This window comes from Syzygium oleosum, unplaced genomic scaffold, assembly GCF_021117445.2.
Source record: "Syzygium oleosum isolate NSW1041296 unplaced genomic scaffold, Sole_v2.1 Sole_v2.22, whole genome shotgun sequence".
In the NCBI taxonomy this organism is placed as follows: Eukaryota; Viridiplantae; Streptophyta; class Magnoliopsida; order Myrtales; family Myrtaceae; genus Syzygium; species Syzygium oleosum.
This window is the reverse complement of record NW_026607506.1, coordinates 4,380,543-4,388,512: the sequence shown is the minus strand read 5'-3', so window position 1 is coordinate 4,388,512 and position 7,970 is coordinate 4,380,543. Positions and strand designations below refer to the sequence as shown.

Here is a 7,970-nt window from a genome sequence, read left to right as displayed (position 1 = left end):
TGTCAGAAGCGCATCTTAGTCAGTACAGTATCCACCCAGGCAATACTAAAATGTACAGAAATTTGAGACAATTTTATTGGTGGAATGGTATGAAGTCGGATATAGCTAAGCACGTGGCTAAGTGTCTGACGTGTCAGCAGGTGAAAGCGCAACATTGCAAGCCTGGAGGATTGTTGCGACCTTTGGAAATCCCAGAGTGGAAATGGGAACATATAACTATGGATTTTGTGTCGGGATTGCCGAGAAGTCAAAGAGGCCATGACACTATTTGGTGATTGTCGACAGACTAACCAAGTCGGCACACTTTTTGGCAGTGCGAAAGGATTTCGCATTAGAATGGTATGCAGAGTTGTACATGCAACAGATAGTTCACCTGCATGGGGTACCAGTGTCTATAACATCATATCATGATCCTAGGTTTACCGTCAATTTTTGGAAAAGTCTGCAGACGGCGTTAAGATCCAAGTTGCAGTTCAGTACAACTTATCATCCTCAGATAGATGGCCAGTCTAAGAGGACGATTCAGACGCTAGAGGATATGCTCAGGGCATGTGTGCTGGATTTTCAAGGTAAATGGAAAGAGCAACTGCCCTTAGTGGAGTTTGCTTACAATAACAGCTTCCAGCAGAGCATAGGAATGGCGCCTTTCGAAGCGCTTTACGGTCGTGCTTGTAGAACACCCGTGTGTTGGGACGAAGTGGGAGAAAGAGCTATAGCAGGGCCGGAGTTGATTGAGTAGTCGATTGAAGCAGTTAAGATCATTCGTGAAAGGTTGAGGACAGCGCAGAGCCGTCAGAAAAGTTATGCGGACCGAAGGCGAAGACCTCTGGAATTCCAAGTAGGGGATCACGTATTTCTAAAAGTGTTGCCCATGCGAGGATTGTCCCGATTTGGTAAGAAGGGGAAGTTGAGTCCGAGGTATGTGGGACCCTTCGAAGTGCTAGAAAGGATTGGAGATTTGGTGTATCGCCTTGCGTTACCGCCAAACATGTCACAGGTGCATAATGTCTTCCACGTATCGATGTTGAGGAAGTACGAACCGAATCCGACGCATGTGTTGAATTACGAAGAAATAGAAATGGATGATAAAGTATCGTACGTCGAGAGACCGATCATGATTGAAGATCGGAAGGAACGGGTTCTGAGGAACAAGTCAATCCCGATGGTAAAGGTTATCTGGGAGCACCACGGGACTGAAGGCGTAACTTGGGAAAGCGAAGAAATGATGCAACGTCAATACCCCCAATTGTTTGAGCAACAGTAAGGAATTGTAAATTCTTAGTAGTGGTAAGATTGTAAATTTCGAGGACGAAATTTTATAAGAGGGGAAGATTGTGACATTCCGAAATTTCCGCCAATTGGAAATTATGAAATAACTGAGTTTTATGAAATGTGCTTGTAGTAATTTTTCGCCCGGAATTGATCATTCATGGGAATGCTAACTATTAGGGAAAGGCTAATAGGGGAATTAAATTCGCGCGACTAAAGGAAATTCGATCGTGAATGGATTTCGATCATTAAATCGCGGAAGTGATATTTTGAGCCACTATTGGCCGATCCAAGGATAATTAGGGGTCAGTTCGCCACTGTTCTAGTAGTGGATCGCGGGTGATTCCGTTGAACCACGAAACGACTTGATGAATGATTCTGAAATTATACCGAACGATCGTACCCCTCGGATCAAGTGATTGATCTTCGCGATTTTAATGATGACCGAGGTCGTCACGCACCGAACGGACTTGCACGTGACTCGATTTAGTATCAATCATGAGTCGATTTTGCGAATTTCCCCAGCAAGCCGCCCCTTAGCTCGAGAAATGCTCGAGTTGCGTTTAATAGAATTTAATTATTGAATTTTTGCCCAAATTGGACACCGGAAAATTAGGAAGTCACGCCGGAACGTTAGGACGATGTTGCACGTGACACGTGCGAATTTTTGGTGCGCTCAAATCCTTCGGAAAAATTCGATTTGGACAAGAAACGGAGGAAGTTACCAAAATACCCCTAGGATTTATTAAAGGGCAAGCTTTAAGGGTAAAAGGGCATTTTGGTAATTTTGCCCTAAAATTTTGATTGGACAATTTTACCCTTGGATTTTTGGGAAATTACAAGTATGCCCTTGGATATTTTTGTGCAAGAATCGATCTCGGCCGTCGGATCAAGATAAGATCGAATCGGGACCGTTGGATTAAAATTGTGAGGAAAGGGTAATTTGGACATTTCCACATTTGGTCCAAGGTTACTATTTGAGTCAAGATGTCATCTTTCTCTCTCCCTTCATTCTTCTTCTTTCCCAAATTGCCGTGGACAGCCCTTCCTCCACCGTGACTTCCCTTTGGTCGTTCCTCCTCCACCGCCGGCACCGCCGCTCGTCGCCGCAAGCCGGACCGCCCTCAAGCCACCGCCTAGCCACCGTATCAGCCCCAAGCCACCACCACCAGCCACCGTTTTTCTCTCTCTCCCTCTCTTTCTCACCGTGGAGGCAAGACCCACGGCCAAGCAAGCCCTACGCCGCCGCCGCTCAAGCCGGACGTCGTTGTGAGCCGTACGCCGTCGCCGTAGAGTGCTGCCGCTTCCCGTTCTAGCCGATTAAGTCTAGAACTTAGTAAGTCACACTTTAATCCCGATTTAGGATATTGGGTATTGACGGATAATTTGATTTGTGGCGAAATTGACAATATGCGGGTGTGAAATATTGGGGTTTATGATTGGAATGTTGTGGCGGGCCTTGAGGATTATTTTTGGAATTTTTGGAGGACAATTTGAGGTGAATTACAAGTTGTGATTTACTGTTCACAAGCTGAGTTACTGTTCACGAGCTGCGAATTACTGTTCACGGGCTGTGATGATTTGTTCGGGACGCAAGTTGGATTTTTAGAACCATTATTTAATGGCCAAAAAGTGTCGTGAAGGATCGGAATTAATCCGACGCCATTTGGTTGGAGAAAATTGGCAATTTACGTGTTTTAGGCATGTTTGAATTATTCTGGATGGGGTTGATTTAATTGAGTGCTTATTTGTGTGTTTATATAGTGGACATATGTCTGTTTGGTGCACGCGTGGGCCAGATTGAATTAATTGTTGATATTGGCCATGTGAATTGTTGAGTGAACTCTATCTGCGTGTGACTCGACGCGTACACGGATCGCGTGTGTTGGGCCAGTTGCGTGTGATAAATGCATATCGAGTATGTGCATGAGTAAGGAGAAGTTGTGGTGTGACAAGTGATTGTAGGAAAGTATGCGAATGTGTGATAGTACGAGAATGGGATCGAGTCGAGTATCGTAAACTCAGGCAGCGATCACGTAGGTCTGTTGCATTTGGCACAGGCTGAGGCTTGAAAAAGCAAGTATGAGAATCGGTCCAAGGCACGATCAGCTCGAGTGAGACCGGGATTGGATCGAGGCATCATAAGCTCGGGTTCCAATCATGTAGGCCTGTCGCATTTGGCGCGGGCTGAGTTGGAATCGGGCCTGGGGCGTGTGATGCTCAGGTCGCGATTGGGGCCTAAGGTGTGAACAGGTACGCGGGCCGGATGTGGTGAATGATCGCAGTGTGCCCGAGGCGTGTACTTCAACGCGGGTCACTAGCAAGGAATATGAAAGAGGAATGAGGATGGAAGGAACAGTGGAATGAGAATGGTACATGCGCGTATTTGCATCTGATGTAGTTGTGATTGAGTGCGGGTGTGCGCATGATTGAGCCTGACCATATTAATTGATGTGCCTGCTTTGTGATTACTTGATGTACGTGAATGTGTGTGATTGCGTAATTGTCTGGAGGTACGTGATAGCCTAGGTTGGGTTTAGGAGTGTACTTACTGAGATATAATCTCATGGTTGTGTAAATCAACAATTTTCAGAACCCCGACCTGAGCGATAAACCCTCCACCACCGCCACCAGTACGTTTTGGAGTACCAGTGCATACGGAGTATGAGGTAGCTGAGTTTCCGATGGGTGACGGGATGACCTGGATAAGACACACGACGACCGTGTTTGTAGAAGTGGGAAAGCTTGCCTTGGATGAGAACCATTTTTGAGGTTGAACGTCAGGTCATCGACTCCTTTTTGATTTTGGTAGTTTCAGTAAAGTGTGCACTGGTAGTCAGAGGTTTGTTTTATTGTATATATGGTGGAACAAGTTGAACAAGAAATGGAAATGTATATTCTCCCAATTCTCCCCAGTTTAAGTTTGTCTGGGTGTTTTATGGTTTTTGTTTGCGCGATTAAATCTCTGATGTTTAGTTGAGGTCGGCGATAATCTGGGACGTCGCAACTGTTCGACCGGAGGCGGAATGTCGCGGGCTCGACGGGGGTTCGAGGCGTAACAGATGCTAAAGCAAAGCTTATCCCCAATATATATGAAAAGATACTTTCAATCTTGCGCCTGCTCTGCTTTCTCCTGTAAGATTTGCATGGAGTGCTTCATCACCTCCTCCAAAGAGGTGACATTCACTTGTTGACATACAATGCGATACTCAATCAGACCATCCTTGGCAAATCTCCCCCTCCGCATATCAACGCATAGCTCAATGTACTTGAACATAATCCTCTCAAGGGTATTTTGCCATGCACGGGATCTCTTCAAGGTAATAAGATCGTGAAGTTCTTGCAGAGCATCTTGCTTCTGCCCAACATTTATCAGCTCTGCATCCACACATAAACAAACTTTGTCAGCAAAACTCCATGTTGCATAAAAGGACCGCAGAGAATCATCAACTATTCTCTCAAATGAGCTTCAAATGACACATATAATAGCAAATACTAGGTTTAGCTGAAACAATCCACTAACTTGCCTACCTACCTAGGATACATTCACAATCTCAAAAAGTAAGTAACATAAGAACAGGTGCCTTCTGCGGATTATCTTGTCTTTATTTAGCGCGTACCTTATTATATTACTTTTAACTATATTCTTCATCCTCATTCATGTTGCACGATAACCATTTAATTTTGTTCCTATTGAATCAGCAAGTAATATGTTCACCTTGCATATGTCTGTCACATTCATGACCTAAGTCTCATTCACTTACGTTCAAGAACGCAAACACAAGAACAACCTTCATATTGTTAAGCATCAAAAAAAGAGAAAGCAGTGTCAGACAATCTCCTCAAAGACCATGTATTAAGCTAGGGAGTTGGGGAATTGTCAAGTGATTCTCATTTTGCTTCACCATATAGGTTGGGACAGAAAAATAAACAGGATGTCAGGTCAATAGTGGTAGTGAAACAAATTACCTTAATACCATATCAACGGCACAACCAGATAATTCACCAAATAAATAGAGATGCCAACCAAGTTAGTATACGTGTACACATGCAGACACATCCACCCTCCTGCCCTCCATACATACATCAATGTGAGTGCCCGAGAAAATGGCTCACCACGTATCTTGAGGCATTAGAGGATCGCAAGACAAACAAAAGCGGCTTAACTATCCTTTTGACATCCTCCATTGGCGCCATAATCCAGTGTACAGTAGCAGCAGCAACTACCACTGCACTATTATAACTCCATAGCAGTGGTGATGTACATTGAAGTAAGATCTTAATATCATCATTAATTTTCCCAGATGTATATCTTGCAGAAGTTAACTTCGGTGAATCCATATTAATGTAAGTTGCACGTGATAGATATTCATCCGGTCCTTCAATGTACGACCTGCATATTGTATTGGCCAATTCTCATTGTTCTTTGTTTAATGAGAGTAGTTCTATGATTTCTTTAATGATACAAAATGTGGATCACATGTTAGAAAGACAAGGCAGTGGAACTAAATCACGGTGCATAACATAGACAACAAACAGAAATAAGCTTCCCACATGGCAACTGAAAGCATAGAAGGCTATCTTTCACCATGTGACTGGAAACAGTCTTGGTAAACCAGATACCAAGTACATGCTTGCATTTAATCTAGCAATGAGCTGATTAAAAGGACGAGAAACACCCCCTCCCCCCAACCCAACAAAAAAAAGCAGTAAATAAAATGAATGAGAAAAATGGGAAATCAATTTTGATGAACCACATCCTCAATCTTATTTAATAATTTTCAGAATTTATGGCACGGACAAGAAGAGTCGAGGTGCACATACCTGTCGAGTTCTTTCTCCTACCCTAACAAAAAATCATATACACCTCACCAAGCATTTTGCCGAGACAAAAAGCAATGGAAAACAGTAATTGCAGAAAACTGAAAAGCGAAAACAACCACCTCTTCGATTGCAGAAGTATTTTCCTCAATGCGCAAGTCGAACAACTTGGGAACAGCGTTAGCAGCACACTTTCTGACATAAACAGATGGATGTCTCGCGCACTTGTTTACGGCCACAAGAACGAGGGGCGCGACTATATGAAGACGAATTCCAGCCATTGTACAGAGTGCCCAGACCCTCACCAAAGGATTAGTGCCCCCCAAGTCCCTTTGGAAACAATTGATCGAAAGCAATGCTTCATTTGGACGCCTACAAGCTTCAAGAAAGAGTAAACGCGAACGATCAGCTGAGCACCAACATCTAAATCCAATCATCCACATCAAGGTGATTAAAAATTCAAGTACGGGTGACATTATCCCACTTCTTTAACACGATTAGCACAAACTTAGCGAGAAACGAGCAATGCCTTACAGAATTCTACCCAAAAGCAATCACGCACGCCCCTTCAAAGCTCGAAAACAATCGGAATCGAGGATCATTTTCAATTCGAGCACATCAGTCGATCCGATTCACATACTTTTCAGCGTAATGCAGCAAGTACAAGTAGACGAGCTTCTTCACTTCGAGGGACTGGGACGCGACGTTCTTGACGACCTGGGGGAAGAAGTTGGAGACGTTGCAGCCCTGGGCGATGATCGCGAGCAGCCACTTCAGGGCCTCACTTTAGCTTTAACAACTGGATCTTTAGCAAAGCTGGTTCGCATTGCAGACCGGTTCTTCTCCCAACCGTAGCCGCCAGCCATGGAGTCCCAACCCTAGGCGCCGCTCCTTGTGGCGTGGCTGCCGTCACTGCTCGTCGTCCATCCGCCCCCCTCACCCCCCCCCCCCCCCCCGCCTCTGCTCGCGGCGTGGCCGCCCACCGCTCCCCCTGCCACTGCTCGTGGCGTGGTCGGCCGCTCCCCCCGGCCGCTGCTCGCGGTGTGGCCGCCCGTCCAGCCACTGCTCGCGGGTCGGCCGACGCTGCCCGCCGTCTCCTTCAGCTCGCCGCTCGTCCATTTACCGTCCATTCCTGCAAACCCACCGCCACTAACAGCCGACGCTGCTCCCCCCACCAGCAGCTGCTCACAATCCCCAAATAAAAACAAGAGGAAAGTAACGGATCCGAAAGGCCACGCCAATCAATCGGGGGAGGGGGAGGAGGAGTAACGTACGAATTCGCAGACGATGCCCTTGTAGACGAGTAGGGGGAGGGCGACGCCGAAGATGCCGACGAGGGCGAGGTTCCGGCGAGTCCACCGGAAGTTGTGCTCCAGGTTCTCGCGCGCGGTGCTCCAGTCCTCGATGAACCTGTTCTTCTGCGTTTCCATTCCTCCTTGCCCTCGACGGGGGGAGGAGCCGCCGCCCCTTGGGGCTCCGCGGCCTCTAGGGCTCCGGAGGCCATGGGCGAGGAGGAGTCGCGGGAGGAAGCGCGGGGGTGAAGAAGGAGAAGGAGAAGGAGAAGCGGAAGCAGGGGTGGGGTGGATCTGATCGGAGGTTTAGGAGCGGAGAAACGAAAGAAGGGAGAGAGAGAGAGGGAGAACAGCGAGCCGGGGGGATCTGAGGAATCAGCAGAGAGAGAGAGAGAGATTCGGGGTGAGGGCGGGCAGATGAAAAACTTTTGCGACCAAAGTTCGTCGCTAATTTTGCAAGGAAACTTTTTTTTCCGTCGCAAATTAACGATGAATATACCTTTATCACTAATTTTTTGTGACTAAATTTTTATTTTTGTGATAGAATTTTGCGACGGAAATAATTTTCGTCGCAAATTAGCGACGAAT

The 7,970-nt window shown here is 46.2% G+C and overlaps 1 long non-coding RNA gene across 1 annotated transcript; it reads right to left on the bottom strand.

Moving 5' to 3' along the window:
- Positions 1 to 4,339: 4,339 nt before the first annotated feature.
- On the bottom strand, positions 4,340 to 7,255 carry LOC115662128 (uncharacterized). The gene is made up of 4 exons (XR_008818775.1): positions 6,731 to 7,255; positions 6,213 to 6,462; positions 5,386 to 5,662; positions 4,340 to 4,647 (listed from the first exon to the last, which is right to left on the bottom strand). It is a non-coding gene; the product is annotated as an uncharacterized LOC115662128 (long non-coding RNA).
- Positions 7,256 to 7,970: the final 715 nt, after the last annotated feature.